General features: G+C 49.6%; 2 long non-coding RNA genes across 13 annotated transcripts in view; both read right to left on the reverse strand.

The window, feature by feature from the left end:
- The window catches only part of LOC141571531 (uncharacterized), a 115501-nt gene extending 107787 nt beyond the window's left edge, over positions 1 to 7714 (reverse strand). Inside the window, exons 1-2 of the long non-coding RNA XR_012496313.1 lie at positions 4472 to 7714; positions 3652 to 3721 (exon numbers count right to left, since the gene is read on the reverse strand). This is a non-coding gene — a long non-coding RNA (uncharacterized LOC141571531). The remainder of the gene's footprint in view (positions 1 to 3651; positions 3722 to 4471) is intronic.
- Positions 7715 to 19327: 11613 nt separating this feature from the next.
- Positions 19328 to 23571, reverse strand: part of LOC109456339 (uncharacterized) — a 54288-nt gene continuing 50044 nt past the window's right edge. For 6 of the 12 annotated variants that reach the window (XR_012496319.1, XR_012496316.1, XR_012496321.1 and 3 more), the window contains 3 exons: positions 22030 to 22117; positions 21771 to 21925; positions 19329 to 20390 (listed from right to left, as the gene is read on the reverse strand). This is a non-coding gene — a long non-coding RNA (uncharacterized LOC109456339). Of the gene's footprint in view, positions 20391 to 21770; positions 22118 to 23571 lie in introns of all 12 variants that reach the window. The other 6 variants (XR_012496318.1, XR_012496325.1, XR_012496320.1 and 3 more) reach the window with 4 other exon arrangements.

Consider the following 23571-nt stretch of genomic DNA (forward strand, 5'->3'; position numbering starts at 1 on the left):
GGAAAGGGACCATTCAGGGTGGAGAGAGGGGCCAGTCCATACAGACCTCAAGCCATTCTGTCTCAGACCCATCCACCCCTCCTATCTGTAAGATAAGAGAACTGGTCCAGGGTGGAACTCTAAACTCCCTCCTTGCTCATAATTAGATTTAATAAGTACTATTTACTTAAGGAAAGGAGAATCTTTAACCTCTACTTGCATGGAAAGGACGCTTCCAAACCCAGCCCTCCTAAAGCAGCAGCTTGTACCCCCTCCATTCACCTCAGCCTGGGAGCCTCTTATTTGACAGCAGCTCCCACAAATCAAACCTACAAGGACACCATTAGAAAGGCCCCAATGTCCAGGTCCCCACAAAAACACATACAGCCACAGAAGCAGAGTCACACAGACACAGTCACTTAAGAAACAGTGAGGCAGATAAACTCAGAGAGAGCAGACACTCAGAGAAAACCCCACATGCACAGGACAGGGCAAAGTGCCATTTAGCACACACCCAGCACCCCCAACTCTACCCAAAGGACTCATAACATGTCATACTCACACCCCAAATGAGCACCAATCACATACACTCGCTGAGAGCAGCAGCCAGTTGCAGCTATATCCCCAGCCATTCCACATCTGGGTTGTCATCCTGAACCCCAAATACCCAAGGCAGTTCTGGGGTTAAAGCCTCTCCCAACTGCGCTTCCTCAAGCTACTCTTAAAAAAAAAAAAAATTAAGTGCTCTCAAAGACTTTTTATTTTTTCACAGAAGGCTGAAGCAACAGATGACCTAAAAGTTGGGTTCTGGAAAGATGTTATCCCCAAATTGTGATAATGATGATGAGAACAACGACAGCCCCAAATGCCAGCATTTACTGAGCACTAGATACACCCGAGGAACTATGCTAAGTGCTTTATATATTATCACCTCATTCAACCCTCGTGACAACCGGTAAGGGAAGAACTGTTATTATGCTCATTAACAGATGAGGAAACTGAGGCTCGGCGGAGATAAACAACTGTCGCGGTAGATAGTCCAGCATCTGGCTCCAGGACTACCTAACTCCAAAATACACTGTTTCCCCCAAGGCCACAGGGGAAGACCCTCAGATGGTCCAGCTCAAGCTGCATGCAGCATGAGTACACACAGGCGTGTACGCGCACACATGTACACCCCCCACCCCTCAGGAGGAGCTGGTGGGCAACATTTCCACTGTAGAAAGTGCCAAAGGGGTTCTGACCAGCAGAAAGGTTTCAAGCTAGTTCTGCCTCCTGCTAGTTCTCCTCAAAGACCAATTCTTTCTCCAGACAGGTCTGGCCCCTGGTCTATAAGTTCTGGGGAGAGGCTTGCTCACGGTCTCCTTGCTAAGCAAATCTCCAGGGACCTTCCTGGTTAAAGGGGCCGAGAAAGCTGGCTCCCCTCTTCCCCCCTTTATGGAGCCCTGCCCCAGGGAATCAGAGTCAGGCCTCTCACAATGAAAGAGTTCTTCGTAGGAGAGAGAACAGCCTCTGCTCAGCCACCAAGAGCCCTGGTCACCCGAGGCCACCCAGGGAGGGTGCAGAGAAGGACACTAAAGGGCCACTAGAGAGGGTAATGAGCCCCTGGGACATTCTTAACCCCAACCAAAAGGGAGACACCCTTTTCAGCCTCCATCTCTGCACTGGGGCCTGGCAAACAGCTGTTCCCAGCTGGAGGCTCTTTATGCCCCCCACCAGGCAGTCCCAGGGGACATGGGGGCAGCTTTGATGAAGCCTATCAAAGCATGTTTGTTCCTACAGTTACTTCCTGGGAGGGTATTGGAGCCACAGTGGCCCCCCATATCTGTTTAAGGGCCTGGAGGCTGGCACTCCACCCTCGGCCCTGCAGGAGGGCTCCTGCCCCTCAGCAGAGGGGAAATGACTGTGCACATCCGGGAAGCACAGTTTAGGACCTTTGACCGTTAACACTAGAAGGGGCCAGTCATCCCCATTTTACAGATGACTAAGCTGAGGCCAAGTCAACCCCTGCCCACATAGTGTTCTCCACACAGAGCCCACTTCCCCCACGGACTGTCTACATAGGCCCTGGCTCCTCTTCCTCTGCCTCAGGTCAGCCTCCACTTATACAAGATATGATCAGCCCAAGGAAAGGGTGTGGGAGGCACGTGGGAGAGTGAAGGCCACGTGGAGGGGAGGCTGGTATCTGTTCTGAGATGTCTGTCTGTCTCTTTCTCCTGCATGAGCCCTTGCCCCTTTCTGTGGATTCGTTGTAATTGGGGTTTCTTCACCTCAACACTAGTAACATTTGGGGCTGGGTATTTCTTTGTTGTGGGGGCTGTTCTGTACATTGTAGGATGGTTAGTAGCATCCCTGGAGTTTACCCACTAGTTATCAGTAGCACCATCTCTAGTTATGACAACCAAAATTATCTCCAGACATTACCAAATGTCCCCTGGGGGCAAAACCCTGCCCAGTTGAGAACCACTGATGTAAATGGACTTAAAGGAGCATGTATGGACTGTCCATGTCTTGCCAGGTATGCATGGAAGGAGGTAACATAGGTATTCCCTCCAGACCTTGAGTTTCTATGGGGCAGATAGGGTAACAAATGAACCCAGGACAAAGCAGTGTGCGCCAGGAGATCCTGCAAAAGCCTGAAGTCAAGAAAATCATTAAGGCTGGAATCCATCCAGGAAGGCTTTCTGGGGGAGGAGGAATGTGATCCGGGCTTTATATAGGCAGTCTGGAAAGGATGCTGTTTGAGGGCAAAGTCTCAAAGACAGTGAGCAGAGCACAAGGTGGGTGGAGATGAGTGGAGACTTTCCAAGGAGAGGGCCGGAGGGTGGCCACAGCTGGCTGGATTTTAATCGCAGGTATATTACAGCTGCCTTCCTCCAAAGAGGGTCTTACAGCCCAGAGCAGAGAAGATGTTGGGGATAAACGGGGAAGAGGGAGATGGGGGAGACAGTGGCGTGTCTGAGCTCCCGGGGGACCAGTTAGAGGCTTGCTTCTCCCTGAATCCCCAGTACCCAATACAAAACGAAGCTAAGGAAATGCTGAGATGATAAAGCTGCTGATGATGTGGAGAAAAGTTCTCATGAACAGGAAGGCAGACCCAGGCTCTGAAGGGCTGGGAGGACCACCACTGGATGGTGAGGGTGCGTCTGATGAGGGAGCCCAGTCTAGACAAATAAGGGACCTGACTGCTCCTTAGTCCTGATTTCTCATGGTCTGTCCTCACCTAATGTCTCCCCATCAGTTCATGTGGGATGAGGGATGGGGGGGGAAGGGGAAGGTAGCCCTAATCAAGGGGTAGCTGCTGGCCGTGGAGCAGACCTTTCCAGAAGATTTCAGCAGGTTCACTGGAAGAGAATGGTGAATTCCTTGGCCTAGAAAGCTCCCTTCTCAGACAGAAGCACTGGCTCCCCATCCCCAATATGAGCTTCCTGAGCCATGGGTGCACGCCCACCATCAGGCTGGGCTGCCAGAGGTTAGGGGTGAAATCTTCCTAGTGGTCATCATAAGAAAATGCAAACTGTGGGGCTGGAGCTGCCCACAGGGAGCTTCTGGGCTGACTGGCCAGCAGGGGGCACTGTGGACTCAGGCACAAACATCTGGAAAGGTGGAGACTGAGCTGGTCAGGAGGCTTCCCTCACTTCCTGTTATATCCTCCACCCCAGCCAGGCTTACCTGCTTTGTGCACAGCAGGGTCTCAACCTCCTCACAACTTCCCTTCCTGACCCTGTTCTTCTCCCCCACTCTGGATGAGGAAAAAAGAGAAGGAATTATCATACCCATTTTGCAGATGAAAGACTGAGTCATATACATGCCAAACAACAGACAGCGGCAGGGCAGAATGGATAGAATCTTGGCTCTGAAGCAGGAAGACCTGGGTTTACTAGCCTGTCATTTTATTATCTCACTCCCTTGTGTTGGGGGCAAACTCTGGGGCCTTGCCGAGCAAGCCACTGCTTTGTAGTAAGAGAGAGGAGTGTGGCAGCCCACACCAACCCCAGGCTGAGAACACTTCTGACACTGGGCATCAACGCAGTCCTGCGTGGTCAGCACTGGGTCCTGGAAGGAAGGGCTGGCAAAGGGGGACCAAGCAGCCTTGCCTAAGCCCTTGAGTATATGGAGAGAGCAGATAGCCAGAAAGGAGAGCAACAGGGGGGTCTGAACAAGGGTAGAGAGGCAAAGCAGTTGTGCTGGAGAACTCTGGGGAGTGGAGGGGAGGGCTGAAGTGTCAGCGTTCTGAGTTATATGCACTTTCTCCCAGGTCCTTACTAACAACATTGGAAACTATGGGTGCCATTTGGTACACTCTCATGGTGAGCCAGGCTCTGTGCCAAGCCCTTGACTGGCTCAATTGCCCATCCTTGGAAGCAGGTAATGGTATTAACCTATTTGATAGATGAAGAAAGGAAAGCTCAGAGAGATAAACTAACTTGTCTGAGTTCCCCAGAAGGGAAAGGGCAAAACTGGATACCACTCAAGTTTGCCTGGCACTTACCCACTGTGCTCTTAACAGAGGTCAGGATCTAGGTGGAAAAAGGATGAAGTCCCTCTGTGGCAGAGGTCCGTGCTGAGTCAATACCTGGGGAGGCACCCTCGGCATGGGATGAACAGAGTAGAGCGAGGCACCTAGGAAGGGGCAACCCACATGTATATCCAGGCTGGGAGGCTTCCTGGAGGAGGAGGAGACTACTCCCCATGTTGACAAAGAAGGGAAAGGCATTTCCGAGAGCCTGAGCAAACATAAGGAAGCAGTTTCGACCCGGCCATTTCCTGCATGCACATGGTCTGTCTGTGTCTTAACAGTGCTGGACATGAGTCCAGAGAAGTACCCAGAAGCCACCAGGAGGGGAAGGTGCCATCGCATCATCAGAGAGCCCCCGGAGCTGTGTGGAGGTCTGATTGGCTCCACTGGCCAATCTGAAGGAAAGAGATGGGGATCTAAACTATTATAGAAACTGGGGGTATGGGATGGAGGGGGTGTGGAAGAATGGATAAAGCCTCAAGGTAGCAAAACGTTAGACTCTACTAGATGAGAAGCCTAATCAGATATGGTGGACATTAGGCAATGGTCAAGGATGATTCAGCCTCTGGCTTCGCTGATGGGGGTCTTACCAGGAACTAAGAACCAAGTGGAAGAAGGAGCTAGTGAGAGAAAGATAACAAGTTCAGTCTGGAATAAATGAGTTTGAGGTACGTGTGGGCTATGTCACTGGAGGTGAGCTTTGGACTCAGGGTTAAAGGGGGATAAATGGTTCAACCTGTTAACCCAAATCAGGCTACACACTCCAACTGAAGAAATAGTCAAGGCTGAATAGCATTTGAGCTTAGTCTGCAGCCAAGGAGGGAAGTACTACAACAGAACACCCACTAGATTAAACTAAAGATCCTGTGTTCTCAAACTTGAAAAAGGATCCAGGGGTCTAAGTAGACCGCAAGCTGAATTCAGCAATGGTGCCCGTCATTCTCAAGGTGTGCACTTCACCAGAGCATTAATAAGAACTCAATTCAGGGCTTAAAAGGCTGAAAGATACAAGAGCAGATACTGTAGTCAACTGACATTTCTTAAACCACTGAAATGTGGCCTCTTCTCTGAAATCCTCCCTAATACCCCATTCCCTTCTCTACAGGACCCGAGCTTCTTTGCTGGCCAGTGAATACTGCCAAGCCCTTTCACATTCATTATCTCATTGGTTCCTTAATGGTTTCCCCCATTTGATATGTGGGAAACAGTGACCCAGTGAGATTGGGGTACATGGGGCTGAACGCAGGCTTGCTCCTCTAGGCCTCTCTGTGGGCCCACCCCTCCTTACAGTAATCTACAGTATTCTACAATGTTCCAGGATGCCAAGGTGGCAGTTGGTGTTGAGTGCAGAGCGGCAAGCAGAACTCTGCTGGCTTTCTTGTGGGGAGAGTGGTGAATAGGACTAAAATTGGCCCAGGTGTGCTGTTTGCTCTCGGGATCTGCTTGTCAGCTCTTGGGGAAATATAGTGACCTCATACTTTTTTTTTTTTTTCTTTTTCCTTCTAAGAACAGTTCATTTTGGTCATATTACTAGAGTAAAAGTGACTTGGTGTTGAGAAACCTCCGCCTCCCCTCTCCGCTAGCAGGAACATTTGAGGAGCTGTCTCCTAGGGCCGCGAAGGATACTGTTTGGGCAGTTCAAAGGGTTGGCTCTTCGCCCTGCCCAGCCCCACCCACTTCCCCTCACCACCTCCCTCGAATGCCGAGCTTGGGCAGCCTCCTGTCTCCCAGGCCTCTCCCTGCAGCCTCTCAGCCTCACCCCTTTTGCTGTCCATCGAACATGATGGGAAGAGGGCAGAGTAGGTGAGGGTGGGGAGAGAACACGAATCCCTCCCTTCTCATCCATGTCTCTGGTCACCTGTCACCACTCCTCTGGCTCATTGGCATCTTCCACGTGCCACTGACCACAGGTCAGCGTTGAGAAGGGCGACAAGGTGAAGGGAGGAGAGGGAATGCTAGGCTATGAAGGAGAAGGGCTGGCATAGGCTCACAGGAGGCTGCCCAAAGAGACGGGGGCAAAGGAAGGGGTTGGGGGACCTGTGAGGGAGCTGGACCCAGGGCTGAGTGGCTGCAGGCAGAAGGCCAGTAGAGCAACACAGTCTGAGCCTAGAAACCCAAAGGCCCATCACAGAGGCTCAGAGGCAGCTAAGCCTGCAGGAGACAGAACTTAAGGAGCAAAGATCTAAGCCAGCACAGGGCTGGACTTGGGGACCACACCCCAAGGATACAGCTAGATACCCTGATGGGCAAGCAGTTTCACCCACATCTCAACAAGGAGGGAGGAACTAAGTATGGAGCAAGGTGGAAAATCTCTCAGGATCTGATTCCAGACAGCATGTCCTGGGAGGTAAACTGAGGCCCCTAGGCAGTAAAACAAGAAACTAGGCCAAGTGCCTTGAGGCGAAAGGCCAAGTAACTGAGGGTCCCAATTTACTTGCCCTGGTAGCTTCTGGCAAGAGATCTCCACCACCTTGTTTTCCAGGATATGCCAGGCTGCAGGCAGCAGTGCTGAGAAGGAGAAGACGGAGGCGGTGGTGATGTCAACCAAGGAATTAAGTAAGCAGAGACATTGATAACATCTCTCAGCACGGCTGGCTGTGGGCAAGGTGACTCATCGAAGACGAGCCCCACAATCACAGGGTGGCTGTTGTTGTGCCCAGCCTGTGGCACTGGGGAGGCGAGGGGGGGCCGGGACAGGTTCCTCACAAGTCGTCTGCTCAGCAGCGAGGTCTCAGAACACAGTGTCCTCTGCCTTCAGAGCTCGCTGGGGCTCAGGAAACAGCCCTCCCACGGTGGTGATTAGCTTTGTCCACCAGGTTTGGTGTGTTGGGTGTGTCGGGTGATTTCCCCACCCGCGTCCCACTGGGCGCTCCAGGTACTGGAGATTGCTAATAGCAGAACAGTTGTTGCCCCTGGTTGGGTGACTGTCTGTGGAGACAAGCCACCGGATGGCAAACTGCTAACCGTGACCACATGGTGTCCTCGTGGAGGGTACAGCCTGTTCTTCCCGCTGCAAGTACCTGTAGAGTTGTTTCCACTCCTCACTCCCTCACGCCCTTGGGCAGGCCCTGCTGAGGGGGCCAAAACTGCTGTGTTCTTCCCCATCCCTAGCGGCACCATGTACTGTTGTCCAAGCTGGTAACTGGACAACTGGAGGGGACTCCATTCACGTGACAGTCTATGTGTCAGACCGCATGCTGTCTATGGTGGCCCTGCCCCTTCTCTATTTTGTTACTTCTCACTCCCCTCCTCCACCTAGAATTTTCTATTTAGCTTGGCCTTAATAAGTTTCATCTTCACACCAAACTTTACCCCAGAAGCGTAAGTTTCTTCCTTTATTTCCTGACCCAATTCATTCATTCATTCATTCATTCATTCATTCATTCATTCATCCATCCCACAAAAAATTGGTGAGTTTGTGCCACGTACTATTCTAGGCAAGGGAACAAAATAGACCCTCCCTGAGCTCATGGAGCTCACATTCTAGTCGGGGGGTGGGGGGGACGGGGGGCAATAAATAATTTGATACATAAAAGTACAAGTGACAGTAAGTGCCATGAAGAAAAATAAAGCCAGACTAGGAGATGGAGGGTGATAAGGCCCTATTCAGCTAGGACTTTCCAGACAGTCTTCTCCCTCAGGAGGTGGCTTCTGACGGGAGGCCTGGAGGCACCTTGGGGCAGAGACAACTCCTGCCAGGCATCTGATGCCAAAATAAAGTTCTCTACCCCTGCCTGGTGCTGCCAGGAGCCTGGGGCATGGCCTGAGGTACTCACTTCCCAGCGCTGGGTATCTATTTCCTTCTTCACAAACAAGAGGCCTAGTTGCACTGGCTCCCGGAGGGCTCTTCCAGTAAAAATTCACTCACCCATAGGCAGGAGGAACTTCTTGACAGGAGCCTGGGTTGAAAGGCCAGCTCAGCCTCCTATAAGCTGTGTAACCTCAGGCAACTTACTTAGCTTCTCTGAGCTGGTTTCCATATCTGTAAAATGCCTATTCCTCTGGGTATTGTGAAGGATTAAATGAGCTCATGGATAAGAAACCACCAGGTATATAGTAGGTGCTTGATAGATATCTCCCATGGCCTGGGAGAGGTGAGGAGATGGGGGTGGGGTGAAGAAGTGCTATTAACCGGTTGCCTTTCATAAAAAGAGCCTGGAGAGGGCAATGCTGACCTAAAGACACAAAGTTCTTCTGGCTTCCCAGGGGGTGCAGGGAAGAGCTGGGGAGCCCCCAGGCTAGGACGTGGCCTCTACAGATCCAGGACCTGGGAGAAAGGGGTTGGCTGTACAAGGTCATTCATTCTCCACTCACGTAAGCAGACGAGGGTGGGGTGGGGACTGTCCTGTGGGCCCTTGAACTGTCACACCATGGCCCCTTTCAACTTCCTCTGGGGCCCAGGGCGTGCTCAGCTCGTCCCCTCTTCCTTCCTCCTTCATTCAGGCTGTTTTGGGTAAGCACCGTCCACCCTCAAGCTCCAGCTGTTTTGCTCCCTTCTCAACTCAGAGCCTAAGACAGGGAGGTACAAAGTTCATTCCAGCCTACCCTCGTCAACAAGTCTTTTCCAAGGCCTGCAGTGAGTGTAGGCTGCTAGATCCTGCTGGGAGCCCCAGCACAGCAAGCAGGCCCCACAGGGTGGGAGGGGCAGGCAATACCAATAGTTAGCTCCAACTGGCTGCCGTGGCCATGCACTCATGGCTATATTTACTTGATGTGAATCCCATGATGTGGCAATTTTGATCCCCTTTCATTCCTGAGGAAACTGAGGCCCCAGGAAGTGTGAGCTGCGGGAGCTCAGGTAGCAGGGTTGGCAGGCATTCTTCCTGCAGGAGATGGTCTGAGAGGAGCCTGGCAAGGCAAGAGAGGACTTGGAGAGGCAGGGAGAAGAAGGAGGGTGCAGGTAGGTGGGCCAGCCTGAGGCTGGGAGGGGAGATGTGGCTGCACATGGCTGCAGGCCAAGGTGTGAAACTCCTCTTCTGCCACCCACCTGCTGCATTAGAGTCCCCAGCATGGCCTGGCACTGTGAGTCTCCAGTGAGCTCCCAGGTGGCCTAGAAGCGGCTGGCTCAGTCAGCAAGGCCAGAGCGCTGATCATAAGCCCTGATCAAGGCCATTTCTCAGGCCTCTCCTGGCTCTGAGGCCGGAAACCAGAATAGTGACATTTATTGACTACTTTTTATTATTGAGTACAGTTCATGTTTATTGACAACTTTCCTGCACAGCAGGTGCTATGCTAAGCACTTTGCATATATGGACCTGTTTAATCCCCAGAAAACTGGAGCACAGAGAGGTTAAAGAGAGTTGCCTAAGGTCATGCAGAGTCAACATTCAACCCAGGATGCCTGGTTCCAGAGGCCACACTCACCTCCCTGCAAAGTGGGTATTCCTGGAGCAGGGAAAGCACTGGGCCTGGGGTTCGGGCTGGACCTGGCAGGAACAGGGGAGCTCCACCCTACTGAGGGCTGAATGCCAGACCCCTCTCACAGGGATGTGGTTTTGACAGAAGGTGAAAGAGGGCAATGAAACGAGGGTGGGTGACCATGCACCGGGAGGTAAAGCACTAAAGGTGGAAGCTCAGGTGTGGGGAAGGGAGCCCGCAGCCACTTCCTTCTCCCCCTCTCTCTATCCGCAGTGGGGCCCAGTACAGATGGGTGCACAACTCCTGTGCCTGAGACCTAAGAGCAGCAGCCTGGTGTCCACCTGTCAGTGTGCACAAGTGTGTATATGTACAGAAGGGGAAAGAAGGGGCTTCGGCGTGTGCTTGTTTACAGGGGAGACGACCTGCCACCCACCCACCTGCAGCCATAGCCACAGAGAACAGGACGCCCTGACTCTAATCTACACTTATGGGTCCTGGAAACCACAGCCACGTCAGCGGCGCGTGCACAGACGCTGGGTGGGAGGTGGGGCCACGGAGGCAGGGTGAGCAGGTGTGTGCCAACAGGCACGTGCGGGCCAGTGTGCAGGGGTGGCTTCCTCCCCAGATACCCCCCGCCCAGGGAGGAGGGCAGGTGGGATAGAAAGGAGCTGGACCTCCCCCAGGGCAGTGGGGCATAGCGTCCAGCCTCTCTGGCCACAAATCCAGAGGTCCCACACCTGACCCCCTCTCGCCTCTGGGAGAAGCAGCCATTTCTCCCACAGGTTCTCTCTCCTCTCAGCAGTAGTCCCAACAGACCACCAAAACAAATGCCTACAGAGCATCTAAATGGCCCTATACAGTTCCAGGCACTTGGCAAACATCAGTGAACAAAATGAAGATTCCTGCCCTCAAAGGGCCAGCATTCTTACTGGGGAGACACCACAGACAGAATAAGTAAAGTCTGCAGTATGTCAGTAGGTGATGGGTGCTAAGGGAAAACAGAGCAGGCAGAACAGGGCTGGGAGGTGAAGAGTGCTGGGCAGGCAAGACGCGTGCGTGCGTGTGTGTGTGTGTGTGTGTGTACATGCACACACGCACACGGGCACAAGTCACAGTATGCTTTGAATTTGGTGATTTGGTGATTCAGGTAGACCCCATTGAGAAGGTGAAATTCAACAAACTCTTAGAGAGGGAGGAGCCAAGCAGGGTCTGGGGGAGAATGTTCCAGACAGAAAACAGATACAACAAAGGCCCTGAGGCAGGAGCTAGCCTGGCCAGGGCTGAAGGAAGGGAAGGTTGGCCTGGGGGATGAACTAAAGTGGCCCCACACCTCCTGGCATCTGCCCACCTTGCAAAAAGCAAGGGCCTGCTTTCCAGTGGGTTAAAGAAAAAGAACCCTTGGGTACCTATAGGAGAGGCCAAAGGGCTCTCAGAGGAACCAATGTCATGGGAAGAAGAGGACAGAGAGGGGAGAGGGGTTTAGACCAAGAGGGAGCCTATGACTATCTGGGGCCGGAACTCAGGGAAGAAGTCCTAGACCTGGGAGCCCCAAGGAGACAGTGGGGAAGGAGGCAAAGGATAGGACCAGGCTGCCCTGAGGTCCACAGGCCTCTAAGGGAGGGCAAGTCCGGGATCCCAGGGCTCCAACAACCTGGCCTCCAGGAGCTCACTGAGAGAGTGTAGTGTGGGATTCCATCTTGCTGCCTGGAGGGTCAGCTGGCCACCCACAGGGAGGAAGGGAGCCTGGGGGTACAACCACCTTCTATTCCACCTCTGTCTCCGCCTGCTGGAGGCCAGCAGACCCTTCTGAGGTCTGTGTCTCTGCCCCCATTAAAGCAACCCATGGGGAGGTGACCTCAGGAGATCTAGCTGGTGGTTGACCAGGGGGCAGGGGTGTGCATGCAGGCCGACCCTGCCCTGCAGTTTGTGGGAGTGGGCATTCTAGGTGATAGATGCCCCCTGAACCAGGCACACCACCATCGAAGGTTGGGGACTAGCCCAGTGGATGTTTCTGACAGACTGGCAGTGGAAGATCAGGAATTAGGAAAGGGAGGAGGGGGACTTGACCTGAGCCTTTAAGATGGGAGAATATCTGAATGGGTAGAGCACATTTGCACGTACACATCACGCACACTGTCATAGACATGGGTTGGTTCCCCTGGGTGCCAAAAGTACGTCAGGCACCTTGGAAACGGGCCTGGGAAAAAATGGAGATGTTTCTGTAAGCATAAAGAGGATGGGAGGTGGTGGTGGGGACAGATGGAGATGGGGTGACAAATAAGGAGACCCAGAGAAAGACTTGTCATGGACACACCCACATATAGACTATACACACACCCCATTATGAGTCAGCCTCAGCCAGACCCCACAGCCTTCCCGCCTGCCTAGGGACACCACTCAGCAACCATATGACATCGTGTACATCACTGCCTCGCCAAGGTGGTATTTTCTCTCTATAAAACGAGAATTTGATAACGCCCGCCTTTCATGCCAAATTGATTTACAGTGAGGTGACAGGTACTCCTTTCTGCTCTGTCTCCAAAACCTGTTCAGAATCCAGCCACCTCTCCCACCTCCACCATGACCATCCTGGCCAGGCCACTGTCCCAATGACATCCCTGCCCCCTCTTTTGCTCCCTGCTACAGTCTGTGGACTGCCCAGCAGCCACTGTCCCCTCTTCCAAGCCTGCAGTATGTTTTCACCTCATCCACAGTAAAAGCAAAGTCCTGACCAGAGCCCCTGGGGTGCTGCCCTCCCCAGCTCGCTTCTCTCTTCTTGCTCTCAACTCCAGCCACTTGGGCTTCTCACCATTCCACAGACACCCCAGACATCCCCTCTCAGAGCCGTTGTGCTGGCCGTGCCCTCTGCCTGGAATATCCCCATGGCTCTGCCTTCAGGATTCACTCAAATGACATCTCCAGCGAGGCTTTCCTGGCCACACTAGCTAACACTGCAGCTCCCACCTCAGCACTCTCTGTCCTCCTCCCCTGCTTTCTTCTTCTCCTTAGCATCTTCCACTACCAACATACTTCCTATTCCATTTATTTGCCTCCTCTTTTCGTCTGTCTCTCTTATCAAAATGTAAACTCCATGAAGGCAGGGACATTTGTCTATTTTATTCCCCACTATGATTCCAAGCTCCTAGAATAGTCCCTGGTCATAGGACTCAATAAATATTGAATGAATGAGTGAATGAATGAATGAAATGAGATAGCAAATAGATAAGTATTTATAAAGCAAGATTAAAGAAAGGGGGGGACCCACCCTGAGTGAGCCATCACCATGTTCCAGGAATTGCAACTATAATATTCCTTTACTCTCAAACAACCCTGGGAAATAAGTAGAATTAGTTCCATTTTATAGATGAGAAGCCTGAGGATCAGACAGATGATAACCTATGGTTGCTGTATATTGTCCTCATAGACAGCCACCAACCACTCCTCCCATGTCTATACTAAATGCTGCTCTGCCTTGAAGACTTGGAGTCTCTTTCCCTCTTCCCACCCCCTTGACTCTGGACTGGTCTTGTGACTTGTTTTGACCAGTAGAACGTGGCAAAGTGATGATGTGTCAGTTTTGGAATATGCCTTAAGAGACTTGGCCCCTGGGCCAGCTACATAATTTGCAGGGTCCAAAGACATGAAAATGGGGGGCCCCTTGCTTAAACAGCAAGAAAAAAATGTTAGAGGTACTAAAATAGAAAGCTCTCCTTTCTTCCTTAGTCTCTTTAAAGTCATTGTGGGCTTTTTTTATTTTCTACTTAATGTTTTCTAAGTAAAGAAAAAATTAAATATTTTAAAGACCATGAATTTTACTGTTCAGCTTCATATTATGCCATGCCAGTTTTAAATGCAAATATGAGAGCATTTAACTCATATTTGGTGATGTAGAATCACCAAAATTATGTAATTCATATTTCCTGGCTCATATATACAGATATATTTCATTCTTACTAGAACAGTGTAAACACTGCACAAAACTAATGTAACTTCTATTTCTCCTCTGGTTTATTTTTTCTGCTTTTACACTTGTTAGCATTTATTTGATACTCAATTTACTCCTAGGCCATAAGTTTTTGTTTCTTCAGCTTCTTCTGGGATATCTTTTTCTTCTGTGTAACCTCTCTTCTGATTTAGAAACAACCTGCTCTTTTTCAGTAAGGGTGTCAATATGGCAGGGAGAGCTCATACATGGGTTACTACGCCCATGAGCTTTGTAAGTTCTGCACTGCACCTTGGGAGCTTTGTTGACCTGGCTGTGCTCCGTGACCAGAGAATCTACATCTAAACTGTTAAGTTCAGCATTACTCTCTGCATTTTTAAGCATGTGCAACAAAATTCAGCACTCTTTTTGGGCCACTGACCCTGCGTCCAGCCCCAATGTCTGGCTGGGGCACGCCTACAACCCCCACCCCTGTAATGACAGAATGGCACACATTGCTTCCGTAAAGTGACATTCTTCAGATATTTGGTGGCTCTTCGGAAATGCATACCCCTTTAATGGCCTGGGCAGTTTCATGGCTGTTCTTAAAGTGAACATGAAGATTTGAACCTCTTGATCTGCATGACTTTGTGGGGGGTTCTGGGTCAAATGAATAGCAAACCATTTTCAACAATCCCTCAGGCCACTGAGAGGGAGAGCTTTTCTTCTTGATATGCACACATTCTACTAACACTCTCTACCTTTGGCTTGTTGACAGTAAGGAAGGACTGAAAGAAAGAGGAAATATTTATATAGGGATAGGGATAGGGAAGCAAGGAAAAGGGTGGGCACACATATTGCACATATGTCCTCTGCTCCTGTACAGGCTCCATTGTCCCCTGGACCTCACTTACAACACCATGTAGAGAATAAATGAGCTGTCCATCCAAGCCCTGCTCAAATATTAGAACTGTGAACAAATAAACAGTTGCTGTTTTGAGCTACTGTTTTGTGGTAGCTTGTTACACAGCAGTTGCTGACTGATACAATGGTTGAGACCACAAGGCTAACATGAGACTGCGCTGTGGTTGAACCCACATTGGTCTACTTCTCAGTCCACATTCCTCTCTGCCCCACCCAGGCTTCCTTGCAAACATTTCATAGTGTAACTCCTATTCTCTTTGGAGAGTTGGTGAGTTTAGGATTGAGCTGGGGGGCAAAGGTTACTTAACCACAACAAATCAAAATTATTATTAGAGATTAGAAGAAGCCTCATCTGGATTCAATTTGGGGAACAGGGGGTTGGTGGGTGGGTCAGGGCTAAGAACAGGCACAGCTTCTGTCCAGGCTGAGCCTGGGCCCAGCAGGGTGTTTGGACATCTGTTTTCCATCCTGATTCAGTAAATAAAGCTGCTTTTCTCTGCTGACCTTACAGGAAATGGGAGTCACAATTTCAGTTGACCAGGAGTGGACCTCTCTTCTGAGAGAAGCCCTTCCACATGCCTGAGCAAGATGCAGAGTGCAGAGCCTCAAGCTGCTGCACTCTCTCTCCTCTGAACCAGCAGAGAAAGGAATTCTCAGGGCCTCCCTTGGTCAAGGAATCAGGATTTCCTCATTTAACCAATGGCTGTTGCCCTCGCTGTCAACTATTAGCATATCAAACTAGTACATTGGGTGTTTATTCTTTTGATCCCATGGCTCTTGCATCAGCAAAAATGTTCTTAGTGGCTAGAAACAGAGAACTTCTATGCAATTGGCTTAGACAATAAGAAAAATATATTATCGCACAGAATAAGAAGTCCAGGGGAAGAGGAGCTTCAGCAAAGGTTAATCCTACAGCTCAACATCATCAAGTACCCAGCTTATTTCCTCTTTTCCTTCCCCTCTGCCATTCTCAGCATGTTGCCCTGTCCTTGGCTAGCTTGCCTCATGGTCACAAGATGGCTGCCACCACCCCAGGAGTCACACTGTCACACAACAATGTCCATAGCTACAAAATAAAAAACAAAACAAACAATAACAACAACAAAAAAGGGAAACATATATCTCATCCTTGTGTCCCATTTTAAGGTCAAGGAAAAATTTTCCCAGAAGTCCCCAGGAGACTGTCCCTCACTGCTCACTGGCCAGAACTGAGCAATATCTATGCCAGAATCTATCCCAAGCAAGGACAAGACGGGCACTATTACTGCCACAGTACAAACCCTGAGCCCAGAAGAAGAAGGAGGAAACCTGGAACAAACCCTGGCTTGGTGGGTACTGAGGGGTGGGTAGTGGGTGGGAGACAGGCCATTAGGTAGGCAACCAACTGTGTGCTGCAGCTCATTTGTTTGGACCTGGCTTTTTTACAGGTTGGGGAAGAAGAGAATTGGTACTTACTACAAAGTGAGCCAGGCCCCAGATACTATTTCTTGACTAAATTGCCTCACAAAGGCAATATTCTCCATATACAGGGAGTATACTTTTACTTAAAGTGCTCAGGAAGGGTATATAAAAACTCAAGGATTGAGGCAGAGACGTTGGTCCCTCATCTGAGCATCTGTTTCGATTCTTAGGAGCCTCAATGTTGGAGTTAGACAGACCCAGGTTTAAATTCTGGCCCTGTCCCTTTCTGCTTTTCTGATGTACAAGTTATTGTATCTCTCTGCATCGCCTTTCTTTACATGTAAAATGAGGATAACAGTACCCATCCCCAGATCTTTTATTAACCAATACACTGCCTGGCAGATAGAAAACGGTCAAAAAATGTTTGGGGCAGAAGGAACCGTGTGACCCAGCTTGGATGTCTCCTCCTACAAAGCACACCCCCCACCCCTTTTCTTGAGCTCATCTCCCTCCCTCCAGCCCCATCCTCAGGCTCCAGGCTCACTCCTCTCATATACCTTCCTACCCCTCACCCACAGCACTTCCTTTCTGGGCTACCTCACCTAGACAGGGTGTCCCATCCACATTCCAGACAAGGAAACTAGATCCCTCTGTGGCTGCCCCCACCCCACACACACACAGAATCATTGCTCACCAGGTCCTGATGTGTCCACACTCCAGGCCCCAGCTTCTCTCCATTTCCATGATACTGGCTTCTCTGTATTTCTTGGGCAGGGTTCTTGGTTGCAAGCACAGAACGCTCATGGACTTCCCCCATGGCTGGGGCTGGCTGGAGAGCCTGGCTCAGCAACTAGGGAGGACTGGACCACAGCCAGAACCCCAGCCTAAATCACATCTCAGAGCCAGACCAGGGAGGACAACAGTGGGACTGACCCTTAAGCTCCACTGCCCTTGAACACTCTTCCTGCTGCTGCTTCTGCAGCCATTTCTGTCTCATACATCCCACCTTTGCTATTTTATTCACCTGCTTAAGATTCAGAGTTCCCGGGTGAGTGTCTGATTGGCTGAGCCACGTCACATGGCTGCACTGCAGCTGCAAAGGAGGATGGGAGAGTGAGATCTAGCTTCTAAGGTGAGAGGAGGGCTCTGCCTCCTTGTGAGACTCACAAGGTAGGAGATGCCCCAAACAGATACTGGAGAGCCATGGAAAGCATAAAGGTGCACGCTGCTGGGTGGGAGATTATTTGTTTTCCCGAGGGTCAGGGCCTCTGCTATCCATCCCATGCCCCATTCCTAGCATTAGGAGCAGCTGTACTCTCAAATGGGCTTCAGGACAGTCGGATGATCTGACTTGCCTGGAATCACAGAACACTGGTGCTGGGGGGATCACACCTTGGGGATCCCTGCCAAAAAAGTTTAAGGACTAACAAAAGATCACCCACTTTTTATTTTGCCAAATAAGAAAATATCAAAAGCAAATAACAAATAAACCACTTTCTACTCTCACCATTTCATAAAAAAAGGTGACATCTTAAACACTAATTAAAATAAAAGGACGGGAGAGCATGATTTAGAATTAAGCACAATTCTTAAAGCTTAATACATGTTGGCTTTAAGAAAAACTCTATGTCATCCAAATTTTTCTACTTTTGCTGGCAACCTATGAAAAGGTCATGACACAATTCACTTTGAACATGGACTGTGGACTAGAGAATAGCATTGTATCAATGCTAAGTTTCCTGATTTTGTTAACTGCAGGGGTTATGTAAGTCTTACATTGTAAGAGAATGCCCTTGTTTTTAGGAAATAAACCCTGAAGTGTTTAGAGGTAAAAAGCATATGTCTGCAACTTACTTTCAAATAGTTTGGGAAGAAATTGTATACATACCACACATAAACACACACGTATACAGAGAGAAAAAAATAAAGCAAAAGGGGAAAAATGTAAACAATTGATATCTCAGTAAAAGCTATGTCAGAGTCTTTGTACTATTCTTGCAACCTTTTTGTAAACTTGAAATTATATCAAAATTCATGGTTACAAAAAATATTAGCAGTGAGTTAGAAGTGATTTTCAGTAAGATTTGGATTTCACTTAGCACATTGCCTATTTTGGTACTGTCTGAATTTTCATGAATATATGTGATGTCTGTAATCAGAAAGAATAAAACAAAAATTATAAAAATTAAAGGGGAGGGAAAGGCCATCACAGACTCAGTCTAGCATTTGACACTCGCTGACCATGCCTAAGCACCCATTCTGCAGAAGAGAGAACTGAGGCCAAGGCAGGAACCATGGCTTGCTCAGTAGCACACGGTGGTTTTCATCAGAGTCAGGACTCGCCAGGGCTCCTGCACGCCACACAGGTTCCTTCCATTCCAGGATGCTGCCCTCTAAACTGAGTTAGGGGCCTGAGGGCACAGAGGTCAGGCAGAACTGGGTGGGATTCAGGGATTTGTCCCCTCTGAGAATGCCACATCTGGTCAGGATGCACTCCTTCAACCTTTACCCCCATAAGATCCCTTCAAGCCAAGGAGAATCATCAAGAATTGTTCCCTACACATTTACTCATTTCTTAAATGGGGAAACTGAGAGAGGTTCTGGGACTGGCCAGGAACTCCAAGTTTCAGACCCTGTAGTTGAGGGACAGAATAATTAACCAGATTTGGCTAAACCACCTCAAGGTCAAGTTAGAGAGGAACAAAGGAGGGGAGGGGTTTTAGGAATTGGAGGGAAAGGGAAGGGAAGCCCTTACCCCTCTCATTCTCAATGTGGCTTCAGTTCCCCTGTGCCTGAAAGAAGAAAGTGTATGGCAAGTGCACCATGTCCTACAACTTCAAGAGGCATCCCTCACTCACATGCAGTCTAGGACTGCATGGGGTTGTGCAGTGCACAACCTGCACAGCTGTACATGTCAGCCCTGAGAGAGTCGTCTGTTGTTGTTGTTGTTGTTGTTGTTGTTGTTGTGTGGCGGGGAGGTGTTTGGGGAGGGACAGAAGTGTCTAACACTGTGGCCTGGCTTAATCAGTGATGGATTCCATCCATTCAGTCAACCACAGATTATATGCCAGGCATCAAGCTAGGGACGGGGACTTTCCAGGCGTGAAATAAATGTATCCTCTAGGAAAGGACTGGGGGCAGGGGCAGGGGCAGGGATGGAGAGGCAGCTCTTCCAGGACAAAAACCCACGAAGCTTCCCCCACCTCTCTTTCCCCTCTGTCCGTCCTTCTCCATCCTTCAGGCCCTCTTGGAGGAAGGCTCCAGACTCCTCCCCTCTCCTCCTCCCATAGTTGAATGGCATTTCTGCCTTTTCTGAGGGTCTCCTCGACCCGGTGGCAGGAGCCCCTTCGGGTTCAGGCTGCAGTGCAATTCCTTCCTGTATGTGGCACCTAAAATTAATTCACCCATCCATCTATTCATTCATTCGTTTGTTTGTTTTACTTCTTCTATTCCACAGGCATTTGTGTGTTAACTAGATTTTTTTAATGACACAAGAGATATGTACTGATGATTTTTTTAAATTAATGCTTAATTTTTTTTAATTAAGCATAGCAAAAGCAAAAAGTAGTTCTCCCTCCATTCTACCAGTTTCCCTCTCAGAGATAACCATTCTATCCAGTTTCTAAGTCTTCCAATTATTTGTAGGCATTTCCTACTATATAAATATAAATACATGTATGTCGTGTATATTATTTTCCTTTTTCTCAAAAAGAATAATGCAGTACACATTATTCTGCACCTTGATTTTTTCCCCCACTTAACACAGTATCTAAGTGCACACATTTTCCGGCGGCCACGTACAGTACTAGTCCAATGTGGGTCTGTCTCACCATTTTTGTCACTCTTCTATTGGTCGGTATCTAGTCTGTTTCCAGTTTTTCATGACCATGAAGATCTTTCTCCATTCTTTGTACGTTCAAAGGAACCTAGATTCCTTGAAGTGTAATTGCTGGGGCAAAAAGGGCATGTGCACTTTGTAGTTTGATAGATATCAATAGTCCTCCAAAAAATTGCACCAAATTGTACCCAAACCACTTTTCAGTCTTTGCCAATCTGAATGATGAAAATAATTATCTTGTTTTAATTGGCAGTTTTTATTATGAAGTATGTTAGCTTTTTTTTTTTTTTTTTTAATGTTTCCAACCCATTGTATTTCTTTCTCTTACTTCTTCTCTTCAGCAGTATTTAGGAGCAGTTGTGCGCCTCCCAGGCTGTTCATTCTTTCCGTTATACAGGCAAAGTATCTGGGACCTGTGAAATGTTCACGTTCCTGCAAAAACTTGAGACCTGGGGAGGAAATGTATTGGCTTCAAAATATTTTTAAAAGACTAGAAAACTGAAACTAAAATGATGTACTTTAATGTCAACCAACTATAATCTATGGCATGTTCATTAACTGGAAAACCTGGAATTCATGAACATTTCATTTCATTTGAAAGTAATTTGTTGGTTTAGATGTTCTCATTTCAAAGAATTCCTAAATAGGCATGATGCTTTTTAAAAAATTAGAGTCAAAAATTACAGTTAAATGCATTAACTGTACTTGGATAATTTTGCAATCCTAGTTGTTTGGAAAACCCGTTTTAAACATCTGCTATACAATAACATTCAATGTAGAACCAGAGTGTGTTTTCGTATGTTTCACATGATTTGGGTGGGGCCTTCAAAAGGAAGCATGTCAAAGGCCAATGGTGGTTTTTATTTGAAAACCTGTAAACCTCTGAACCAGACAGACAAGGTCTCTGCCCTCATGGAGCTTCTGGTCCAAGAACGCATTGACCTTCTCAGCAAAAGTTAATGACAATGAAAGCGATCAGATCTGAATCTTGGGCCCCTAACCAAGGACCCATGGCCTCTCTCCCAACCCCCTGATTGTTACAGAGAAGAAACTCTCTTGTGTCATCCCCACCCCCAGCCTGGTGGCTCAGTACTGGACACCAGGATTTAGGAAAGTGAGTGGGGTAATAGGCCCATTTTGGGAAAGAGGCTGGGGGTGATGCTCTCTTTGGTCTCAGAACCAGCCTAGGATGGGGATGGGGAGGAGGAGGACAGAGATAGGGAGGAAAAGGGACAAATTGTCCCCAAATGACATCGTGAGACATCAGAACAAAATGCGTTTTTCTCTTTCCTAACCCGTGCACTATTTTAAAGGGAAATAGAGCTCATTCCGTGAAAGGGACCATCTGGAGATGTAAGTCACAAGTGTGAAGGTTTTAAGACTAGGAGGTGAGCAATTCAGCACTTTCTCCTCCTCCCTGTCTGCCTTCCCTCCCCAAGTGAAACTAAGAGGGGAAAGGGTATAGGGGACCTATGGGAAGTGGTATTAGGGCCGTACAGGCGTTTTTGGCGCACGTGTGTGTGTGTGTGTGTGTGTGTGTGTGTGAGCTCCCTCCCCTAATACTGTCTCTATCCCCAATCGCTGGCATAGGATTTGGCACTGTCACACTCGATCCAATGGAACTGAACAGCATAGGGAAGTCAGATGAGTAGTGTTGAATCCCACTTGTGCTCTTTCTAGCTGTGTGGGCAAGTTGCTGCCCTCCTCTGAGCAGTTTCCTCATATGTACAAATTGCACAAGAAAACCTAGCTTGTAGGGACATGGTGTAGATTAAACGAAATGAAGTCTGTAGGTTCTTAGCTCCAGGCATAGGCTTTTTTATTCTTACCCTTTAGCTGCACTTGAAGGAGAACAGCGTGTGCAAAAGCCCGTGGCAGAGCAGGAGCAAGTGTTTGCCTGGTTGAGAAGGTGTTGTCAGGGAGGAGGAGATGGTGGTGGTACAGAAAAGGCTGCAGGCCAGTCTGAGAGGACTTTGAACTTGCCCTGGTAAATGCCAATAGGGAGCCGGTAAAGGTTCTGTAGCGGGGGAGGGGCCAACGCATGGGAGGTAGCTGGGATCCCCCTGGAGCATCTTCCATGGCCACTACCTGGATCCCAAATGTGTCTGTCATCCCCTCCTTCTGCGCACCGTGTCCACAGCCCTGGGCCACAGCTCAGCTCCCACCAAGACCATGTCTGAGAGGAAACAGCAGAGAGTGAGCCAAGAACAAAGTATAATGAAGGGCTTGCCTGAGCCTGGGCTTGAACCCCTAATCGGCGCCTTCCTCCCCGGGTGATTTGGATCCCTCCGAGGCGCAGCTTTCTCCCTGTGACGTGAGATAACAGCAGCATCTCACAGGTCATGATGAGGGTTAAATGAGATAATACGTGTAAAGCACTTAGCACCATGCCTTCCTGCCCTAGAGCTGGAGCTCAGTGCACCTTGTTAGTAACTTTTAGAAAGATGATGGGTGGAGAGAGAATATGAGACCCACAGAACACAAAGGGGAAGAGAATGAGGAGGGATCAGAGGCAGGGGAGGGCAACACACAGGCAGCCCAGCTTCTGCTTCTCTGGACAGTCCACTGCAGGAAAGAAGCCCCTTGGAAGGAGGAACTGGTGGAGGGTTCCAGCCATTTGGTAAGCAAGGATGTCACCTCTGACCTACTTCCCTCCTCTCCTCCAGCCTGGCCTAGCCCAACTCTCAGGGTAGCGGGGCTGGGCATAGTGGGCTGGCAGCATCCTGGAGCGTTCCAGAGCTGGGCCTCCTACAAAAGGTGGGTATGGTGGGGCATTCCCAGGAGAGAAGAGGTAGGACTTCTGACGTGGGGCATGGGAGCTGGGATTCCCCATCAATAGATCATGGGGGCCCCTGCTTAACTAGAGGCCAGAGGCTGCTCTGTCTGAAGAGTGGGCCTGTGTAGCAGAGAGCGGGTGGCACCGCCTGAGACAGTTTCACTCCTGCGGCAGTCCAGCTGGGCCCTCCTCAGCGGCTGGGCACCTGAGCAGGTGTGTCAAAAGATCTACAGGCTGTCACTTCTAAAAATAGAGGCCTGCAGCCTGGGAGTCAGCCAGGTGTAGCTGTCACACAGCCTCCCAAACTGGCTGATAGGCATGCGTACGCCTGTTCTGGGCCTGCACAGACATATTCCAGCTGCCTAGCACAGACCCCAGGGGATCCACGGACACCCTTAAACATACACACTCAAGTTTACACGCACACGTCCTTGCTTAGGCTCAGCCCTGGTCTAGGCCCCTGACCCACACACACCCTCTCACAACACTCATACCCCACACACACTGACACAGACCCAGCAGTTCCTGGGGCTCCCCGTGCTACAGCATCCGTCTACTGAGGGCAGTGCCCCTGCTGGTTTTGTCCACTGTGTGCTATTCCTTTAATGCCTGTAACAGTGCCCAGCACATAACTAGTGCTCGGGAAATGTTTGCTCTATATTTCATTACCCCCCATCCCCACCCCAGTGTTCAGTTCCATTAGGCCCCGGAGACAGCAAAACCAGGAGGCCTGGCCTTCTCTGGCCTGGCTCATGCCTCACAGCCAGAGTCCAAGCCAGGGCGAGGACTTGCGGGGAGGTGGGGTGGTCCCAGGGAAGCAGCAGTGTGGAGCCTTTTGGCGAGGGAGTGGGAGC

This window comes from Rhinolophus sinicus, linkage group LG05 (assembly GCF_036562045.2).
Source record: "Rhinolophus sinicus isolate RSC01 linkage group LG05, ASM3656204v1, whole genome shotgun sequence".
Taxonomy (NCBI): Eukaryota; Metazoa; Chordata; class Mammalia; order Chiroptera; family Rhinolophidae; genus Rhinolophus; species Rhinolophus sinicus.